This window comes from Brachyhypopomus gauderio, chromosome 21 (assembly GCF_052324685.1).
Source record: "Brachyhypopomus gauderio isolate BG-103 chromosome 21, BGAUD_0.2, whole genome shotgun sequence".
Lineage (NCBI taxonomy): Eukaryota > Metazoa > Chordata > Actinopteri > Gymnotiformes > Hypopomidae > Brachyhypopomus > Brachyhypopomus gauderio.
The window spans coordinates 7,611,861-7,635,589 of record NC_135231.1 but is presented as its reverse complement, the minus strand read 5'-3'; positions in this window follow the sequence as shown (position 1 = coordinate 7,635,589).

Sequence of the window (23,729 nt, the reverse complement as noted above, 5' to 3'; positions counted from 1 at the left end):
TGACCCACGCTTTCTGCACATACAGCCTACCACCCTCAGAGGGCGCTATCTCTCTTTAACCCCAAGGTGGTGATGAAAGAACTGGCAATCCTGCTATCACAAGGGGAGCTCTGAGACACAAAAAGTAGCCCCTCCTGGCTTAATTTTAAAACCAAACACAATATTACAAACATTATGAATGATAACGGGTATATTTAGGAGTAGTAGAAACTTAGTTTGTTCTAGTACATTCAGTGTAAACGTTTCACAAGATTTCTGTCACATTGATTCAGATTACATGGCTGCACCTGCTCGTACTAAAGAATATCCCATAAATCCATGAACACGACACGCTGCTTCTTTTCCTGTTGCCTGTGTGACAACCAGAGACGCTAATTCTGTGGGAGTTCATTCAACACTGGTCTTAAACTTCCTCTCTCCTCTCTTCCCAGGCTCCCTTGGTCTGGAATAACGGTGTGTGGGGACGTGAGCGGAGGCCGCTGGTCCGGACGGGAGCAGATGCGATTAATCGGAGCGGAGCGACACTTCCATCAGCTGCGGTGATTGAGCTGCTGGAGAGGGGGGCACTAGAGATGGGTCTCTGTCCCATGGAGCGCTGCTCATTTCCTGCTAGTGATTACATCCCAGTTAGGTTATAGGGCAGAGGGAGCTCTCAACGGTATTGACAATAGTGACTGCTGACACAGATGCATGTACATGTTGGGAATCCAATTAAGATGTTAACGGAGTACATCTTAGCATACATATGTAAATCACTAAAAGATTTAACTTGATGAATGTAATTTTTGTTTTTACAATTGATCAGATTTCACTACAGCCAATCTAGGCTAAATTCAAGAGCTTGAAGAGCTAACTTCGTGCTCTTAACCATCCTTCCCTATGAAGTTCTCTGGCTATGTTTATATGTTCACTTCAAGTGCAGCCGTGAGGGTCAGATGATTCAATGGCAACCATTACACCCAGTCTCTTGATCGACTACCGTCTCTATCTATAGTCACTGAATTAACCTGCATGGTAATGGCCTGTCAAGTGGGACTGCATTTGAGGAGATCCCAGGTAAAGACTGTTGGGTGAATGTGGCACCGGTCCATGCGTGATTTTGGACAGGAACCGAGTTTTCCGAGCGAAATCCTCATCGAGCGAGTTGTAATTGCGGAGCCGCGGGAGATTAACGGCGAGCGCGCGCGGGGCAGGACTCAGCCGTGACCGGATGACCTTTGCGAAGATTGATTAATGTGACTCCCGCCGCCTCCGAGGTTAACGGCGCCAGGCGGGGACGAGAATGGAAGAATGAAATTAGGAAACGTCCGCGGACATATCGACCTCGAGCCATATTAGTTTTCCCGCTTACGTCCGTGTCGGTGACCGGCGAGTAGCGTGTTGTGTTCGAGTCGCGTTCCCGTGACACGTGCGCGCGCTTAAGTTCTAAACGTTCCCTCATTCAGCTCTCATAATAAAGCAGGCAGTTCTTTATCGGGGGACTGTAGGTACTGTGTACTGTGTTCGATAACACAGAAAAAATGGGTCAGCCTGTTTCTGATCCAATGCATTATTAAAGGGGGCTGCGTGGCTGCGTTACCCTTCGTCTGCATATGAAAGCCTGGGGGTGCGGGGATTGATTAACTGTGACTTTTACTAATGAGGAAGGAAGAAAGCAAGATAGAGGGAAGGCTTTTCACCCATGCGAGATAGCCAAGTTGTTTCCTCTGTACTACTGGGAGATATGACAGTTATGTACGTAATTAAAATGTTCTGCAACCTTTTGGGGGGGGGGGGGGGGGGGGGGGGCATTTATATAAGGTGAACACTCATATGCATAATGTCTACGTTTGTGTTGAGATAAGCCTAGCTGATACAGTTATAAGCTTATTGGTTTGAAGCTTAAACACAGCTTCGGCATTCTGTCATACATTTCGTTTCGAACTGTTTGTGCCTCCCCATGTAATTACCAGCGTCCCCGTGGTATGATAAAAACAGCCGTTACACACCACAAATCAACGGAATATGTTTTTCCTGCTCATTAGACGCGTGGAAGAGAACGGGCGTCTGCGGAGGAAATCGGGCTTGAACATCTTGGCTCTTGAAGCCACACAAAAAAGTAGTGTCGGTGTTATTGCATCCCCTCCACTGTGTTCCTGCGAGCTTGTATAGGATTGCAAATTCCGTTGCATTTTTTGAGAAATCTCATTTGGTGCCACTTGCACGAGGAGGCCATAGCACAGAAACACATTATGTTTTTATCTAAACCTCTGAAAAACAGCCCCTGCTCAGCTCCTCCGTGTGGATTCCAGCATCTGTGTCTTCACGCACAATGTGTTATGAATGTTATGATTGCTTAAGATATTTTCTAATGTGCCAGATAGAATCGGTCTCTTTCCTAATCAGTCTAAATTGACCGGAAACACAATAGTAAAGGAGTTGATCAGGGCGCGCGCGCGTGTTTTGGGGAGGGGGGTTTGGCGCGCAGTGGGGAGGGGGGGTTGGGGTTGTAAGTGTGATTTATAGGTAATAAAGCACAAAGTCTCCGCTTAGAGGAAGTGCCTTGGCCAATGAAAGCGAACGTCCTGCCTCTTTCGGTGCTGAGCAGCAAGTCTGTGCCAACTACGGTTACCTGCGCGCTGCAGCTAAACAAACACGCAGTGAATATCAAGCAGCCGTTCAGGCTTTCGATATCCTCTATTTATCATGATGGCCATAGAAAAACAAGACAGCGTCCTTGCTAATGTAAGTGCATGCGCGCGTCTCCGTTTTGGTACCCATGTCACTCATACAGTGCCCTCGCTGTCGAAACTGTTCCTTGTTCATTTTTTTTCGCTTTCATCCCTTTTGTGAGATGATGTATTGCACAATTAAGCTTAGTCTACACCACTTATGTAACTCACTCCTGAACCTTCTCTGCAATCAGCAAACCTCTCATGCGGACGGCCAAAACACGAAGGCTGGGTCCCATCAGCCTGGCTTTAGATACGACCCTTACTTAGATTAAGTGATTCAACCTTATTTGCAAATGTATTGTGCCGTGCTGTGTATGCAAAAATGGATTCTGAAGAGCGGAAATGAGAAGCAGCACGACGCAAACGCCTGCCAGGTAGTTCCGGTTCATTTTTCTTTTTTGGTAATCTTTGAAGACACCCATCCAGACGCATTACGGCCCTCAATAGATGGTATGAATGAAGTATCCTTTAAATGTTCCAGGGACGTCCTTGTCATTAGTGCATCTGAAAAATCATGGGCTTGAAACACGCATGAGGATTTTTCGGACAAAGCAATGAATTACATAAGGTCAAGTAGTTCATTAATCATCCAACATTACGTCATGTCATAAACTACCTTCTCTGCGTTAGCTATATCAACTTAAAAGTCGTAATGCTTAAAGGAAGAATAAGTCATTTTTCCAGTTGTTCTTCATGCCATGAAAGAGTGATTATACTGATATTTAGTAGCTTGCATGTATCAGAAATTCTGTATTAAGTCTCCATGAACCACAAACTCATTCATTCGAGATCTCCAAATCAGTTTGATTCTTCAACTCATTAGCAGAAACAAAATGTAATAAATATGAATAATCACTATTTTTTGGTGGTAAAACATGGACTGTTCCTTAAACTCACTTGTGACGCAGTTCACAGAAGTCTTTTATCTGATTACACAATGCAGCCGCTGTCGAACGCACAGTAAACTGAATTTGCAAATACCCCAGTCAAAGTTACTGCGTAATATGGATCCGATTTACTTTATCGTTTCACCACACCAGCTTCCAAGAGAGCTCCAACCATGGGGAATATAAATATATGAAACTATTATAAAATTCAAAATCACACTTTCTAAGCAGCATATTCTAGTGTGACCTGTACATACAGTACATGCCATGATGTAATGACCGTTGCTGTGGATGCTGTGATTCTGTTTTTGCTGGGATGGTAAAAATGCCTTTATAAATAAGAATTATGACGTACTTTCCAGCAAACCTCAAGATTAACTTGACCGAGGACAGAGGATTACTGTTGTGCTACAATGAAAAACAGAAGAATGTCCATGTGCCTGAAAAGTCAAAGCTTTGCTGGTAACACTTTACAATACGGTTCCTTAATTAATGTTTAAGTACTTATTAACTAAGCAATAGATAATGGAGAATTATCGTCATAGTTTTACCTTAATTACTCTTCACTATAATAAACTACTATGTTAGGTCACATGTAAGTAATTAATAAGTAGTCTTCATCAATTTTCGTAACTACTTACTTTCGGTTCCTTAATTAATGTATTAGCTAAGCAACAAGTAATAGAGAATTATCATCATATTTTTCATTAATTACTCTTCACTTCACTGTTAGTTCACATATAAGTAATTAATAAGTTGTCTTCATCTATTTTTGTAACTACTCACTTAATCAGTCCTTCATTAATCCTTATGTACTTGTCACTCCAGCGCATGGACGTAATTTTGATTTAAAAAGTGGGGGGGACATGGATTCGTCACTATTTAAATATGTGGTTTTAACCGTAAAAACTGGGGGGGACCAACACCAGCTTTTGAAAAAGTGGGGGGGACATGTCCCCCCCGTCCCCCCCCAAAATTACATCCGTGCTCCAGCGTGTCTTTGTGTGCATGTGCACTGGTTTGGGTACGCCCCTGTGTGAATGTCTAGCGATGTCTAGACAATCGCCTTTGTAAGTTCTCTCACCTATCTCTAGTCTCGTTGCACACGTTATGTATTATTGTTGACATTGTCATGAGTGTTGTGTTGTTCGTTTTCGTCACTGCTTTAAACGCATCCTTACATACAGGCTACACTTTACTATTATACACTGCACACTATAACACTTCCTCATTGTAATTACAGGTCATTACAATGAGGAGTACTTAGTGTTAAGGAAACCGTACTGGGGTGGGTTTCCCGAAACGTTCTTAGCGCTAAGTACTTCATAACCTCGTACGTTTCATACGAGGTTACTTAGCACTAAGAACGTTTCGGGATACTCACCCCTGTTAAGTAAATATGGGATTACTTATTCTGAAGTTACTTACTGTGACGTTGCGAGCAGGCAGGATACCGAGATGGGAGCAGCGTTTAAAGCAGTGATGAAAACGAACAACACAACACTCATGACAAAGGTTGAACAACAGCTGATGAAGGACATGGACAGGACACACACTTACATATCTCAACAATAATACCCAAACCAGCGCACATGCACACAAAGACACGCTGGAGTGACAAGTACATAAGCATTAATAAAGGACTGATTAAGTGAGTAGTTACAAAAATAGATAAAGACAACATATTAATTACTTATATGTGAACTAACAGTGAAGTGAAGAGTAATTAATAAAAACTATGATGATAATTCTCTATTACTTGGTTCTTAGCTAATACATTAATTAAGGAACCGAAAGTAAGTAGTTACAAAAATTGATGAAGACTACTTATTAATTACTTACATGTGACCTAACATAGTAGTTTATTATAGTGAAGAGTAATTAAGGTAAAACTATGACGATAATTCTCCATTACCTATTGCTTAGTTAATAAGTATTTAAACATTAATTAAGGAACCATATTGTAAAGTGTTACCGCTTTGCTTTTCGAGAGTCACGCCAGGATTGATGAAAATATGAAAATCCGTTTTGTGCATGGCAGAGGTTTGGGCAAACACAAATACCCTAATGCAGGACTAAAAGCCCGCTTGGCTGCAAACGGAGGGAGTTTCGGATGATTAAGTTGATGATGTTAATCGCTCTCCTTAAAATCATTTTAGCAGCACTCTGTCAGGACCATCTGCATAATAACACCATTAAACCTAAATGGAGGAAAGGCAAACACAGGCCCACATCATTTTGAGCTGAGTTACGATGTCTGACATGCTGCCGTGTTGTACAAACACCTGAGCCCAAATCTCCTGTTTATTCATCCACAGGTAAATGCACTCCATCTGGAAAACGGTTGGAGATTTCTCAAGTATGCTTGTCTGTCTACGTGTGTTGCCTGTGTCCATATGCCCAGTGCACATGCATGTGAGACCCTGGCAGGGTTTGAGTGTGATGGAGACTGAATGTGCCTACTTGAGAGAGAGAGTGTGTGTGTGTGTGTGTGTGTGTGTGTTTGGTAGATAATGGGTACAGTCCATCTGCAGCAATCCCTCCTGGTCTGCAGCATCGTGCTTCACAACAATGAGACCCACATCTGCTACCTGCCACCTTCTGTTGTTGAGCTCCTCTGTCTGCTGCTATTTCTGTCTTTAGACACACTCTGTTGGTCAAAGAAGGTAAGAAAACCCAGCTACACCTCAGACTGACTGCTAAAGAACCAAGCATCCAGGTTCATGAGTCAAGCAGCTCCTGTTAGAACTTCTCCTACAAAGTGAGTGGTGTTCAGGCAGCAACCTCGGCACACGCCCTGTCTACCGCTGACACACGCTCACGCTCAGAGGGTCAGGCTGCATCCTGTTGTTCTCCAGACCTGTTCCATGTTCTTATTAATCTGATTCCACTGGAAGGCCAAAATCATCACTTATGTTGCTTCAGGTAAGAGCCTGATTTAGTGTTCATATTGTATCCTTCTGGGGGAAAAACACATTTATATCTTGGTCATAATTCAGAAAGGCTGATGAAAACGTAATTATAGAAACAGGCTCCTGCATAAAAGCATAAGCCCAGCATGTGTTATGTATGATTTACCAGTTCTCTATAGCTAACAATAAACTCATGTTTTATATGTGTGCATAAAGCATATTTAGATGAACAGCTGCCTTTGGTCCCTGGTAAGTAGGAATGCAAACATTGTGTTTAGCAGTATGATGCATATTAATGTTAAATGTTTCACTGATCAGTGCTCATGTCACCTGAGCAGGTGAGGGTTCCGTGCGGCGGCGAGCTGACTGATCTCTGGGGGGGCATCCTCCTAAACCCCTTCAGTTATTAAAAAGCGAAGCCTTTGCTTTCTGGGGACGTCTGCCCCAGTGGCGGATGCAGCCGGCAGGTTTTGGACGGGCCAAAGTGTAATTGGGGTGGGCAATCAACAACGCAACAACGATGCACGGGCCGGCGCCAGAACATTTCGGGGTGGCCGTTTAGCGATTGTTGTGAAACTGAACAAATGTTTAAATATATACATAAAAATCAATTATAGTTAATTTTCATATGGAAAACTGTATTCTGAGCTTGTGATTAGGCGGGCCCAGCTGCCAATCAGGGTGGGCAGAACATTGCAGAACTGCGCTGCAGAACATTCCCTTTGCATGATTCATCTGTGTGGAAAGAAGCCCATCTATATTCTCAGGGCCCTCTACGCCACCCATGGCCGGCTCGTGCTGCATAAATGAGGGGGTCTGGCACACCAGCAGGGGTCACACAGAATGTTCGCTGCTGTGATACAGCATGCCTGCCAAGTTAAGATTTATTAACCCTTCATCCTCACTGCTCGAATGAATGTCCTGAAGCTGCACGTGCACCGTGGACGAGCGGGTCGTCACAGGACGAGTGGGTCGTCACAGGACGAGCCCTTGTGAACTGGCCGTGAGATGTGTTCCCTCACGCCAACTGTGTTCCATCTAAGGTTTTGGTTTGCATATGAGGCCGTGTGCCTCTGAAGGTTTGTGGAAGTGTGGTAATGTGACTCAAGACTACCATCTAGAGTATAACGTCTGTACAAGTCTCCTTTAATAAGGCTTAATAAGGACACAAGATACATATTATACCTAAACAAAGAAGCAACTTAAGGTAGTAGAGAAGACATATGGTAAAGGAAAATTATTTTACTTGTGTAAAATGATTTTAAATTAATTTCTACATTACATCCTGGTTTTTTTTACAAGCAATGGAAGTGATGATCAGGGAAATGAAGTTTGGAGTAATATAGCACCTTTTAATCTTTACAGGCTTGTAGGTAATAATTTCAACTCTGGTCTGAGCTCCTCTGGCAGTGTATCAGTCTACACCACATTGCTTCTATACGTTTGTTGTAAAATGTGCTACACATCTTAGAGTGTCATGGAGGACACTATGGATGTTGCTCATCATGTGGTCCACTGGTGTTGCCTGACAATGACTCTAAACTCAGAATCATCAGAGGCAACGAGCCATTGCTGAGGACGTCCATGAGTGACGACCCTGGATCCATATCTAAATTCTTCACACTTTCATCACACTCTTCACTTAGAATTGACTTCATAATTGTCTGATGGAGATTAGTGTGTATAAGCTTGCCTTTGTTGCAACACTCTCTGGATTCCTTCACAAGCTGGATAGCTTCAGTTTCAGACATTACACTCACAAATCCATCATCAGCATAACATTTTTTGGATGAATTGGACAGTGTTATAGCGATATAATATCAATATAACTGATATTGATCTACAGGAATTAAATGAAAACAAAAATGAGCACAGCCAGGTGAGGAGGCTTCATGTTCTCATGTTTGACAGTCTTCAGGTTTGATGCTGAACATGTGCCTTACATCACACATAATGATTACTGGACTCTTGTGAGACCAAGACGGACCTCGCACAAGGCATTTATCATCTCTGGGCCAGTAACAACAGTTATTCAGTGACATGTCTTGGAATTGAAGCAGTTGAAGCCTTTACTCAGGCTCGGTCTCAACAACATCACTAGTCTTCACTATTCGCCATCCTAGCACCATGATATGGCATGAAAAAAGGGCAGTACAAAGAGAAGTGCGCATATTCTTCACAATTTACAAATGTACAAAATAGAAATATGAGATATGGAAATGTTAATCTTGAAACTTTTTATCTAGTGTTGTAGTTAATGTTGTAGTTAGTGTTGAAGCCAAAGTAAATGCAAATAAATGCAAACCGTCTGTCTGCCACCTCAATAAATAGTTTTCCTGGTCTGTTTTTCACTTTGATTACAACTAAGTCTCGCTGTGTCTCCCTCTGGTGGCGAAAGGCGGCCTAACAGACGGTCCGTCTTTGGGTTGGGCACTTAAAAAGAGATCACCTATAGTTGATCATAAAGCATCAATAAAAGCAGTGGAGGAAAACAAAGTACAATAACTCTACTACTACTCCTAAGTACCATTTTTGGTTTTAATATGGTGAAATGTTCATTAGGGTTTGGAAAACTTTAGTTCCATTCCAATTAGAAGAAATGGATTTTAATTTTAATTAATTAATACCAAATAATTTGTCAAACTGACAACTAGTTTCTTTGATATTTTAATTTTGAATAAACTGAAAAAAGATCAACAATGAATACCGGTAGTTACATTTTAATACGTAGTGCAGTTGTTTGAACAGACAATTCCACTTCCAAACCCAAGGAAACAATATCCTCTATTGCACACTTTATGGGAGCTATGTTTAAGATATTTATTTATTTTTAATATTATTTTAAAATATTACTATTTAATTAGCACACAGTCATTGTGTTTTGAGGATCCTGGGGAAATAAACGTGTATTTGGCAACTCTGTTTGATCACAGTGAGATTGAGCCAAAACTCAGCTCAGAATAATCGAGTCAGGGTTGACAACTGAGAGTGATCGTGATGATGAAGTTACAGAAATAGGCACGATATACATCTTTACTGTATAAATATGAACATAAATTATGATAATTCATTATCACAGAATGTGCACAAACAAGCAAATATGATATGTGGAGTTTCCCCAAGTGATACTTTGGGCTGTCCATTCTGCTGTTACACAATGTTACTTCAAGGCAACATACACATTTATACAATTTCTGAGATGTTACAAAAGATTCAGTTTGAATTAAGTGTAAAAAAGTCAGGAATCCTGTAATGAGTAGACAGGAGCACAATGTCAACAAAGTGCTTAAAACGGAATACAGGAAATAATGTGACCAAACAAGCTTTTAAATTGGTCAATCAAGCTCTTCAAGCTCTTCTTCAAGCTCTTATTAACCCCTTGTTATCATTAGGCTAAACATATTCGCAATTTTGCAAACACGGCTTTTTAAGTGTCTATAATACACATTGATTTAATAAAAACTAACATTTGTTAATTATTAATTAGATAACATTTATCAATATATAAAAATATATATAAATTAGTTAAGTAATAAAAATTCACTTATTCACTTATTTTTCACAGACGTTATTGGCTGGTTTGGTAGTAACCGATCTGAGAGCACCATTCTCCCAGGATGCAGCAGACTGTCAGGAATGCCACCTGATCTTTCTTAATCAACCTCACCTGCCCCTCATCACCACGCCCCCTTCAGCCTTACTTAAGCACTTCACCAGCACATCTCAGTTGCGAAGTATTGCCGACTCATGCCGCGTACCAAGCCGTTCTATATCCTGTCTGCTCTCCTGTGTCCTGACCCTCGCTTACGTCCCCGACCTTGTCTCCTGCCTAATCCCTCTGTACCTCCTGACTTCTGCTCCCCCGGTATGACCCTGGACCGTCCTGACCACGCCAAGAACACGCTGTTACTACTGATCCTAGTACTCGTGATTCACCTGCCTGTGTTTGTACCAGCGTCTCATTTAAATAAAAGCGGTGTTCTTCCGCATTTGGATCCCTCTCTGCCTGTTCAATACGTTACAGAAATACTTCGCCTTCAAATGGATCCAGCAGAAGTAACCATCGCGACTCTCACTGAAACGGTCCGTCAACTCACGGATATCATACGGAGTCAGGGAATTAACATCGCTGCCCTTCAGGAGGCTGTCCGCCTCGTCACGACCTCTGCTCCCACCTCCGTGAGTGTTCCTGCAGCAGAACCGGAACGCTACGATGGATTTCCTGATCGCTGTCAAAATTTCCTCATGCAATGCTCCATATACTTCACGTATCATCCAGCCCGGTTCCAGGCCGAGTTACACAGAGTCCACTTTATCCTGTCGTTCCTCACGGGAGTAGCAGGCGCCTGGGGTACAGCGTTGTGGGAAAGACAGGACCCTGCCCTCCAGTCGGAGAGTCAGTTCACCGCAGTGTTCCGGGCTGTTTTCGATCATCCCGCGGACGGACGTGATGTGGGAGATCGGCTCTATGAAATCAAACAAGAACAACGCAGTGCTGCCGATTATGCTAGGGAGTTTGGTACGCTAGCTGCAGGAAGCGGTTGGAGTGAATCTGCCTTGAAAACGGTTTTCCGCCATGGTCTGCGAGACGACATCCAAGTTGAACTCGCCTGTCGTAGTGAAGCCCTCACTTTATCAGAGTTTATCCAAGCGTCGATTCACGTTGACAAGTTGTTGTTGACTTACCACTCCAGTAAGACTGACGCTCCTGTCGCTGCGTCTGGTGCACCCCCTTCCAATGTATGTGCTCCGAGTCTTCGGATGTCAGACGAGTTCGTGCAGCTGGGCAGATCCCCACTAACATGCCGATTGTTACTGAAGTATAGTCAAGTTAGCTTACCCGTACAAATATCTTGGGGCGGCATAGATACTAACCTGTCTGCGTTAGTTGATTCGGGTGCAGCGGGCGATTTCATAGACCAGGACCTCGCCTACCACCTACACCTTCCCACCGTACCTATAGATCCCCCCGTGAGAGTGAATTCACTGAATGGACAGCCTATAGGAGAGGGCATGATTACGCTACGTACCTGCCCCGTAGAGTTGCGGGTAGGTCTGTTCCATAGTGAGATGAGAGAGTTCTTCCTCATATCCACGCCCCGAGATCCCGTCATACTCGGGTTTCCGTGGCTGTCAATGCACGACCCTGTAATCTCCTGGAAGAAGCGAGAACTCGTACGTTGGAATGAAAACTGTCTTAGTAAGTGCATGCACCTACCACTCAGGTCCTCTTCGGTGGAAAGCCCCGACACTCCTCTCTCTGACGTCATCCCCGAGCAGTATCGCGCATTCGCTGACGTCTTCGACAAGGACAGTGCCTGTCGTCTGCCTCCTCATCGTCCCTGTGATTGCGCAATCGACCTCCTGCCTGGAGCCCCCTTACCTCGTAAGACGAAACCTTACCCTCTGTCACGCCCTGAAGACCAGGCGATGGAGTCCTACATCACCGAGGCTCTGCAGAAAGGGTTTATTCGACCATCCACCTCCCCGGTTGCTGCTGGTTTCTTTTTCATTGAGAAGAAGGATGGAGGATTACGACCTTGTATTGACTATCGTGCCCTAAACGCAGTAACGTCGAAGAATGCTTACCCTCTCCCCTTTATCACTGCCTCCCAAGAGCGTCTGATGGGGGCGAATATATTCACCAAGCTGGACTTACGCAGCGCTTACAACTTGATCCATATTCGAGAGGGCGACGAGTGGAAGACAGCCTTTGTTACCGCCAGAGGGCACTATGAGTATCTCGTCATGCCGTATGGACTAACTAACAGCCCCGCGGTGTTCCAAGCGTTTATGGATGACATCTTCCGTGACCTGATCGATGACTTCGTATTCGTTTATATAGACGATATCCTGATTTATTCCCCGTCTGCTTCAGAGCATAGCCGACACGTCTCGGCAGTCTTACAACGCCTTCGGGAGCATAATCTTTACGTGAAGGCGGAGAAATGTGAATTTCATCGCTCCTCGGTGACGTTTCTGGGATGCACGCTGTCCCCTGGCCAGATCTCCATGGATGCGCAGAAAGTAGAAGCTGTCTTAAACTGGCCGACCCCTCGTTCCACGAAAGAGCTGCAGCGATTCTTGGGGTTTGCTAACTTCTGTCGCCGTTTCATCCGAGGGTTCGGTGAGTTGGCTACCCCTCTCACTAATCTCTTGAAAGGAGGGAGGAATCGGAAATTCACCTGGGCTGCTGAAGAGGAACAGGCGTTCTCACTCCTCAAGAAGGCGTTCACGTCAGCCCCCATTCTGCACCTTCCTGACCCCCAACTCCAGTTCATCGTGGAAGTCGACGCCTCCGAGGTCGGAGTGGGCGCTGTTCTCTCTCAGAGGCAGGGAAGCCCGCCGAAACTATACCCCTGCGCCTACTTCTCCAAAAAGCTGACCCCCGCGGAAATGAACTACGACGTGGGTGACCGGGAACTCCTGGCTATTAAACTCACGCTCGAACAGTGGCGTCATTGGTTAGAGGGAGCGGAACACCCCTTCATTGTGTATACTGATCACAAGAACCTTGAATACCTGAAATCAGCCAGACGTCTAAACCCGCGACAAGCAAGGTGGGCACTGTTTTTCTCCCGGTTTCGTTTCACTGTCTCTTACAGACCCGGGTCAAAGAACATCAAAGCCGATGCCCTGTCACGGATCCACGAAAAGGACGAAGCAACTCATGAACCTGGACGTATTCTGCCGGAGTCCTGTTTCCTCGCAGCTATTCGCTGGGAAGTACAAGAGGACTTAGACGAGGCTTTACGCACAGAACCCAGCCCGGTGGACTGTCCGGAGGGGAAACAATACGTGCCCGTATCCCTTCGGGGGCGCATCCTACAGCTCGCACACGATACGGCGGGCACTGGCCACCCAGGTATTACACGCACACGACACCTGATCTCTCAACGTTACTGGTGGCCGTCCTGGGAGGATGACATCCGCGATTATGTGTTGGTGTGTTCCGTTTGTGCTCAGACCCGTACTCCCCATGCACTTCCAGCAGGAGAACTCCTTCCCTTACCTGTTCCTCACCGGCCATGGACGCACCTCGCAGTCGACTTTGTGACAGATTTGCCCACATCCGGAGGTAATACTGTTGTTACGGTAATCGTAGATCGATTCTCTAAAATGTGCCGTCTCATTCCTTGCCCCAAATTACCCACTGCCATGGATACAGCTCTTAACCTCTTCCATTACGTATTCCGTATTTATGGTTTACCCGAGGATATCGTCTCAGATAGAGGGACACAGTTTACGTCTCGAGTCTGGAAGCAGTTCTGCAAACTCCTTGGCATTACTGTTAGTCTGACTTCAGGCCACCACCCCCAGTCTAATGGAGAGGTTGAGCGTTACAATCAGGAGTTAGGGAGGTTTCTCCGACAATACTGCGTTTCCCAACACGACTGGCACAAATACCTCCCGTGGGCAGAGTATGCTCGGAATTCTATTGTACACTCCGCGACCAAACTCACGCCCTTTCAATGTGTATATGGTTACCAACCTGCGTTTTTCCCGTGGGACAAAACACCAGCTGATGTCCCAGCCCTAGACGAGTGGTTTAAACACAGTGCCCGTACCTGGGAGTTGGCGCATGTACACTTGCGGCGCGCTCTACACACACGCCGGCTCAATGCAAACTGTCGTCGTCTCCCCGCGTTGATTTATCACCCGGGACAGAGAGTATGGCTGTCGACACGGAACCTTAACTTGAAGCAACGATGTAAAAAACTCAGTCCACGGTACATCGGTCCGTTTAAAGTGCTCAGCAGAGTGAACGCAGTTACCTACAAGCTTCTTTTGCCGTCACATTACCGTATTAACCCTGTCTTCCAGGTCTCTCTCCTGAAACCGGTTCACTACAGCCCATTCACCGTGCCCCCTGTGTATGATAAACCTCCGGACCCTCTGGAGATCGACGGTCGTCCAGCATACATCGTCCGAGAGCTTTTGGTGTCCCGACGCCGGCGAGGTGGTCTACAATATCTGGTGGATTGGGAGGGATATGGCCCCGAGGAACGGGCCTGGATTCCAGCGAGGGATGTCCTCTGCCCCACGATGATCGCGGATTTCCACGCTACACATCCTAACTTTCCTGCCCCCCGGCGCCGCGGTCGCCCCCCGGCACGTCGTAGAGCGTCAGGTGCTGCTCCTTTGAGGGGGGGTACTGTCAGGAATGCCACCTGATCCTTCTTAATCAACCTCACCTGCCCCTCATCACCACGCCCCCTTCAGCCTTACTTAAGCACTTCACCAACACATCTCAGTTGCGAAGTATTGCCGACTCATGCCGCGTACCAAGCCGTTCTATATCCTGTCTGCTCTCCTGTGTCCTGACCCTCGCTTACGTCCCCGACCTTGTCTCCTGCCTAATCCCTCTGTACCTCCTGACTTCTGCTCCCCCGGTATGACCCTGGACCGTCCTGACCACGCCAAGAACACGCTGTTACTACTGATCCTAGTACTCTTGATTCACCTGCCTGTGTTTGTACCAGCGTCTCATTTAAATAAAAGCGGTGTTCTTCCGCATTTGGATCCCTCTCTGCCTGTTCAATACGTTACAGTATTTGTGAAGCTAGAAATACTGACCATTGTCATTTTTATAAAATTTTTATGAGAATTATATCCGCTGAATTTCTGTAACATTACATATATACCGTATAATTCCTGTGTATGGGACGCTGGACTAATGCGTGTCCATATAGGCCCTTAAATATTTGGCAAGCACGTGATCTGCAGAAGCTCGTTAATTAGTTGCCTTGAAGTTTTACTGCGGGGAGCTACGACACACCGGACACGCCTACTTTTTCGGTAGCCTATCAGTATAATGTATATAATTATATAATATAATAATAATATTTCCTCTTATGTGATTTGATTCTTCTCAATGATTTCCGTTAGTGTTCGGACAGCTCGTTAGCTGACCAACTGGACGGGAAGATTTAACCCGTCGAATAGTTTACATTTCTTCCAAAGGATGTAAAATCCAGTTTTATCCTTTTTAATCCTTTATCCTTTAGTTTTAAACAACCCCCTTCACCATCCGTTCGGTTGAAGAATAACAAGGATTTTATTTTAGAGCTCGTACGGCTGCTTGAAATAGCCTACTTGGAAATACTTGAATTTTAATGTTGCATTTTCCAGATTTTAAAAAGTGCTGGATTTTGGCTAAAGCGTTTGAAAATGCTTGAAATTAACTGTGTTTCGTTTCACAACAAATAGCGATCTGACTCAATGGTTCGCTTGTATTACTGTAATGTTTTACCTTACTCTAGTAGCGTACCCGCTGCCACCACCTTTTCTTTTAAGCCAGTATGGTCTGGCTACTGCATGTCCCCAATGGCACCGATAAAAAAGTAGGACGCTCTTTGACTCAACTTAAATGCATTATTCAGCTTTTAATCAAGACAATATACACCCCAGGAGCATTTTAGCTAAGCAAACCAAAAATAAGGAGGGGCACTGAGGGCTTTACCGAAAGTGACTATCAGAAACACAATTGGTAAACACACACACACTTGTGAACACTCTCCCAAACCCGAACACCGCTCATTACACAATTGCAATCGGTTAAGCACGCTCACACAATCGATCACATTCCACTGCAAACCACAACTCCTCTCCGGTGCCCACTCCCTCTTTGTTTACAGCGCAGTTAACCTCCTAATAAAAAAAAAACCCGCCCACACACAAAATACGTTGCATTAAGATTACCACGACACTTTAGTACATCTATACCCCACCCTTTAAAACACACATCACCACATCAAACCCACAATAGATCTCTAAAAAGGAGCGAACTGACCCGGTTACGCGTCTTGTCCATTAAGTATCCACTCAAGGCCTGCAGCAACCCTCAATCGTGACCAGGCAATCGCCCCCAGTCACTCGTCTCGTATCGGCAGTTGTCCTCCGCAGTACATTATAACAGCAGCATAGCCAGTTCGTTTCGTGTGCGCACACTCGCGGACTCTTTGCGACTCCTGCCAGCCACGAACAACTAAAATCGCCAGCACTTTATGTGATCGTATTGCTTCCCCATAGGACACACAGGTCATGCCCCGCCCCTCTGCGTGTCCTCATCACGTTCATCACATTATCCCCCCATATGAAGAGACCCGTCCTCGGGTCTCCCTTTAATTCATCACGTAGTCTTTTTGCCAAACAGGAACTCTGGCACGTCGAACAGGTCTATTGTCATTGGATGGCTGTAGGTTTATCCCAGTTGTAGATTCCGGACTATTGTCAGTACATGGATGTGAGCCAGTCAATGTCGTGGATTCTTGACTAGATGAAAGGCATCCGTCCGATCCTTCCCCACAGTTATGCCGCTGTTGTCCCTCCTCCTGAAGTCCTTGCGAAACTGCGGGGGGGCTAATGGTCTGTTCCACTCCCGATGTAGAGGTCAAGGTTGTCCCATCCACGGGCCTAGTCAAACCAGGTCCCTCGAGTCCTGTACCACCTAGGACCTCCCCTTCTCTCCGTCTCTGCATAACCCACCACGCAGCAAGAGGTTCAGCATTTATTTGGCCAGGGGGGTAAGAATGGTTCAGTTCTCCTACCCTTCTCCTTGGGGGTCGACTCACTCCCTCTGGTCTCTTTGTACCTGAAACAGACCGCGTGCAGGGCTTGAGGCGATTATAGTGAACAACAACCTCAGGTCTCCCCTGTAGGGGTTTCACCTACTAATCCTTTAAAGTAGATATAATTTGTTTTACCTTAATTATTAATCAGTCTCATTAATTTTAGAATCAGTCTCATATTCTAATTATACCAGAACCACAAGTTTAGTTATCAACTAAAGGTAATGAATGGTTTGGTATCTGAAGGATTTAACAATGAATTCTTTGGAGGTTTTGGCAACAACCACTTTTGAACGACATCAACACAGACAATTTGGTGAAAATAAATGATACATTTATTTAAAACCAACTATTCTAAAACACAAAGAGCATCAACATGGATCAGTATATTTACAGTGAAGACTCAGCATCTAGTGTGTGTGTGTGTGTGTGTGTGTGTGTGTGTGTGTGTGTGTGTGTATAAAAAAAGGGGAGGAGTAAGTGTGCGCGCTTGTGCGCGTGTGAGGAGGCGGAGTTGTAATCTCAGTTCTCCTATGGAGAACAAAGCAACTAAAATGGCGCCGACTTTAAATAGTAGAGCAGCGCGACTATGTTAATGAGCTCAGCTGGTTTATTCCAACGTGGTCAGAACAAAGAGTAATGGCGCTGGCTTACTAACTAAAAATTAATGTAGTGTGTCTGAGAATGGGAACTACAAGTTGTCAAATATTCAGAAGATAAAACATGGAGATTGCATGCCAGGTGGAGAACTTGTGTGTACAAATCTTAACGAAGTTTATGAAAATAAAGTTAAACATTCAGAATGTATTAACAGAAAACTTGGTTAACTCTACAGTTCAAGTAACTTTGCCCTTCTATAAACTATGCCCAGCGGTAAGAGTCTCACGTGTTGAGTGTTTTGGGTGGTTTCCTCGTCCTCCCTGAATTCTCCTGGAATTAGGAGGGAATTTCCACCGCCAACCCCTCGTTGATTAAAAGCGACGTCGTCCAGGTGTGCTGGGGAATCGTCCAGGAATGAGAGTCTCGTTCACGGTTTAACAACAGGGAATTGATCGCCTTTGTTTCAGTCCGTGTGGCCGCGTTAGTAAGCTTGATTGAAGTAGTTAGGTGAATCGGTTGTCGCGGTACCGTTGATTGGTTACTGGTTAGATTGCACCATAACTCGGGCTCGTTAATTAAGTAGTACGACTTTCAGCTGTTTGCTGTTAGTCGTTGCAAAGTTCGCGTGTTCTCAAAGAAAACCGGAGAGAGAGAAGTGGCGGAGCCTCTCTTTAATAGGTCTAACCTCGTGTCAGTCAAACCAGAGAGAGAAGGAGATATTACGGAGCCTCTCTTTAATAGGTCTAACCTATGTGTCGGTCAAACCAGAAAGAGAAGGAGATATTACGGAGCCTCTCTTTAATAGGTCTAACCTATGTGTCGGTCAAACCAGAGAGAGAGATGAATGGCTGTTCAGGGTATTTAAACACCTGAACTGTAGACACACCCTTACTTCCGTCAAAGCAAGCTTGTTCAATGTGTTGCCAGTGGTACTGCCACCTGCTGGTTTAGCATGGTACCTACACCCCTGTCCAGACACCCTAAAAAGCTCTTTTGCAATCTGCTCTGTAATGGTGTATGGCCCCCGATAATGCTTTTGGAACTTTGGACACATGCCCTTTTTTCGGGCCTTATCTTGAACCCACACCCGGTCTCCAACCACATAGGTTGGTCCTTGTACCTTCAAATCATAAATCTCCTTCTGGCCCCCCGAGGCAAGCTCTTGGTGTCTACAAATGGCACCATGGACTGATCTAAGTCTCCCTTCCAGCTCATCCACATACCCCCAAAGGGATTGATGGGATTTCCTGACCCCAATATCAAACAGCAAATCAACAGGCATCACAATCTCCCTCCCAAAAACAGAGTAATAGGGGGAAAATTTGGTGGTAGCCTGAACACTACTACGGTATGCCATCATCACGTAGGGTAACAGTTCATCCCAATTACTTTGATTAGCGTCCACAAACATGGAAAGCATTGTTGTGAGAGTGCGATTAAAGCGCTCTACCAGCCCATCGGACTGGGGATGATACGGGGTAGTCCTTGTTTTGTGAATTTCCAGGAGCTCACATATTGCTCGGAATAGCACAGAGTCAAAATTTTTCCCTTGGTCTGTGTGGATACTACATGGCGCACCCCACCTCAGGATGAACTGTTCCACCACAACTTTGGCCACCGTCTCGGCATCTTGAGCCTTCATTGGAAATGCCTCACACCATTTAGTAAAATAGTCAGCAATCACGAGTATGTACTTGTTCTCCCTAGGAGTAACAGGCAAGGGTCCGACAATGTCTATGCCGAGCTTCTCAAAGGGATACCCAGCTCTTATCGGACGAAGTGGCGCACGAGGTTCTACTCCCGTAGTTTTATATGCTGCACACATCTCACATTGCTTACACCAATCTATAGCATCCCCACTCCACCCGGGCCAATAAAACCGTGTCCTAATCTTATCCCTCAACTTTGCCATTCCCAGATGACCACCTGTCTTAGAGTTATGCAACATCTTCAATAACTCAGGCACCACTCCTCTTGGGACAACCACCCGCTCGCATACATCAACACTACCGACACCCCGTTGTCGACTCCATAGTATGCCGTGCTTCACACATAGAGTACTCCACATATTCCAGTACCCCCTTAACTGTGGGTCCCTCTTCAGCTCATCAGGGGGTGTTGCCCCAAACTTCTCCACCCAATCCTGTACTTTCTGAAGCTGCTCATTGTTGCTCTGTGCCTGCCTCCAGTCCCACCTCATACCTTCATTGTCAGCTTCTTCATCCACTTGCTGCACCACCGCTCTTAACTCACAAGCCATCGGGGCACGTGACAGGGCATCAGCATTGCCGTGGGTTTTTCCTGGTCGATGGATTATCTCGTAATCAAACGACGCTAACTGCTCCAACCACCGAGCAATTTGACCTTCAGGTTGCTCAAAGCTATGAAGCCACTTTAATGAATTGTGATCCTTCCGGAGTGTAAACCGTCTCCCCAACAGGTAATGCCGGAACTGCTTCATAAACGTGACAACTGCCAGTAGCTCTTTCTTGGTTGTAGCATAGTTCCTCTCTGTCTTGCTCAGGGCTCTACTGGCATAAGCTATAACTCGCTCTCTGCCATCCACCGACTGGGAAAGAACACCTCCAATGCCCACATCACTAGCGTCAGTATCAAGCAAAAAGGGCTTATCAGGATCCGGGAAGGCCAATATGGGAGCCATTATCAACCGCTGCTTCAATTAATCGAAAGCCTCTTGGCACTGAGTACTCCATACCATCTTTGCCCCTTTTTCTGTCAATTTATGCAGTGGCCGGGCTATGGTAGCAAAATCCTGCACGAACCTCCTATAATAGGAGGCCAACCCCAGAAAACTACGCACTTCAGTCTGGTTTTGAGGAATCTTCCACTCCTTGACCGCAGCCACTTTTTCAGGATCTGTCAGAATGCCATTTGGCGAGATTATATGTCCCAGATACTGCACCTCCCTTGCGAAAAGCTGGCACTTACTTGGTTTAACTTTCAGGTTAGCCTCCTTCAATTTACCAAGCACTACTTGAAGGCGGTCGAGGTGCTCTTCAAAAGTCCTTCCAAATACAATGATGTCATCCAAGTAAATTAGACATGAGGTCCATTGTAGATCGGCCAGGACTAACTCCATTAAGCGCTGAAAAGTACTTGGTGTATTACAGAGGCCAAATGGTAAAACATTAAACTCAAACAGGCCACTCTTCGTAGCAAAGGCGGTCTTCTCTCTGTCTTTAACGTCAACCTCCACTTGCCAATACCCACTCGCTAGATCAAGAGTAGAGAACCATCTAGCGGCTGTCAGAGAATCCAGGGCATCATCTATCCTAGGCAGGGGGTACGCATCCTTCACGGTCATCTCATTCAACTTCCGGTAATCCACACAAAACCGCAAGGTCCCATCCTTCTTCCTCACAAGGACTACGAGGGCTGCCCAGGGACTATGGTAATTACTAATATACCCTTGACTCAGCATACTCTGGATCTCTTGCTGCATCTCCCCTTGCAAGTGGATAGGGGTTCTTCTTGGGGCTTGTTTAATTGGTAGGGCGTCGCCAGTTTTGATGCAATGCGAACGAAGGCGAGTCCGTCCCAAATCTTGGGGCCCCGAACTAAAAACTGACATATTGGCTCCCAAAAGCTCCCTGATGACCTCCACCTGTTCCTGACTCAAACCTCTATCAAAGATGTTCAGGCTCTCCAATAACTGATCCAACACATTTGGGGAGGACCTAGCTTGAAAGTCCTCTATAACGTTTGAACAACAAAGCTCCATTTCTGGGGAAAATGAACCAAGGGTCATCTTTGCTTTTAAGGCTATGGGTTCTGAGGAGATGTTCATTATCCTCACAAAAACCTCTCCCTTTTCAGCTCGACTCACAGAACGAGCCATGAGCACATCCTGACGCCCCAAGAAAACTTCACTTGGCTCAATAAGCTTTAATACATCTATACCCCACCCTTTAAAACACACATCACCACATCAAACCCACAATAGATCTCTAAAAAGGAGCTAACTGACCCGGTTACGCGTCTTGTCCATTAAGTATCCACTCAAGGCCTGCAGCAACCCTCACTCGTGACCAGGCAATCGCCCCCAGTCACTCGTCTCGTATCGGCAGTTGTCCTCCGCAGTACATTATAACAACAGCATAGCCAGTTCGTTTCGTGTGCGCACACTCGCGGACTCTTTGCGACTCCTGCCAGCCACGAACAACTAAAATCGCCAGCACTTTATGTGATCGTGTTGCTTCCCCATAGGACACACAGGTCATGCCCCGCCCCTCTGCGTGTCCTCATCACGTTCATCACATTACGTTACAAATATATAAGTTACAAATAAGTGTGAGGGAAATTATACCGTTTTGCTCATGTCATTTAAGATTACAAAAGAACATTATGATTTAGTACATGTTCTTCTGATTAGCAGATGTAGTGATTCAGTATGTAATCATGACCTTGTGTGTGTGTGTGTGTATTGTAACCGGCGTCAGAGGAATGTGCAGAGACAGAAAGCCCTGTTATCTGCGACTATGTCACCTGTTTTTGTGTACAACTGATATATCAGTTTCCATCCATCCATCCATTATCTGAACCGCTTAATCCCGCTAATCAGGGTCACGGGGGGCTGGAGCCAATCCCAACATCTCCGGGCGAAGGCAGGGTACACCATGGGCAGGTCGCCAGTCCACCGCATGGCCAACACACACGCACGCACTCACACTCGATCAATCAACCTAACATGCATGTCTTTGGACTGTGGGAGGAAACCCACACAGGCAAAGGGAGAACATGCAAACTCCACACAGAGCAGCCCAGACCGAGAATCGAACCCAGACCGCCTTGCTGTGAGGCGACAGTGCTAACCACCACACCACCGTGCCACCCGATATATCAGTTTCTTCCGCTAAAAACAGGAAAGCTCCGTATTACGAGGAATACACACGTGAGATGAAAACTGTCTACTGTGTATTCTCCCCCCTCAGTTTCTCAATGTGTCCAAATGTACTGTGAACATATGATAACAGAGTAAAGGAGATCGGACTGGCCTCTCTCCTCAGAGTTCCTATTATATACGAGACTCTCTTGGTTTTTTACTTTTGTAATAAATCTCTCTTTTAACCACGTCTGAGTCCTCATCTATTTTCAGGAAATTTCCACGACAATAAGAAATGTACCATCCTCTTGTAATTCCAACGAGAAACTCGAGAGCGCATGAAGACGTGATTGTGTGTTTTGAAAAGAAACTGCTATTAAATAAAATATTTGCTAGTTTGGTAGCTAATAGCTACTGGATCAAATCCTAACCAAACTAGCATATATCTTAATTATATATTAATACGCCAACAATCGTATTACCAAACACGGTCTCGCTGGGATAGATGTGTGTTACCTTTTTTGTACCTTTATGCGTTTTGGTTTTTCAGTTTGTTTTCAGCCCTTTCATAACGTTTAGTATTACAGTTATCCAACACAACTCCCATGTGCATGCAAATATTCAAAGAACATCATGTCTTTATATAAATAATATATGGTTTATTGGTAATGTCTGATTTCAGAATCTGGATTCATTATTTGGGTATCCTATTTGAAATGAGGTCATTGTACTGCTTTGGGTACTGATAATGTGATCGTTTGGGAGGGGGGGGACTAGGTAATAAGTCCCCCCTAATAAAGCAAAACTATAGCTGGCTACCTAAACACGCACATTTACAACATTGCTGTTGTTTTGTGTATTGTTTTGAAATCAAACGTTACGACCTTATATTTGATCCTATATGCTAATAAAGCAGCGCTGCGTAGCGCGTTGTGGTGCGTTTTACCGTCACGAAGAATCCATAGAATTCTAATGGATATTTCCGTTTATATTACGCGTTGTCAGAGTGATGTGCAACACAACATTTATGTTTGATTCCCAATGAATTCCGTCTTGTTTTCTACAGATGTTTCTTCAGAAAGATTGTTATAAAGTTAGCTAACCAAGAGAGCTAAATACGATTTCAGATTGTTCGTTTTAACCGTTATCTACCAGTGGTTTAGTTTTAAAGTTATATGTAACCCCTAATTGGATTTTTTTGG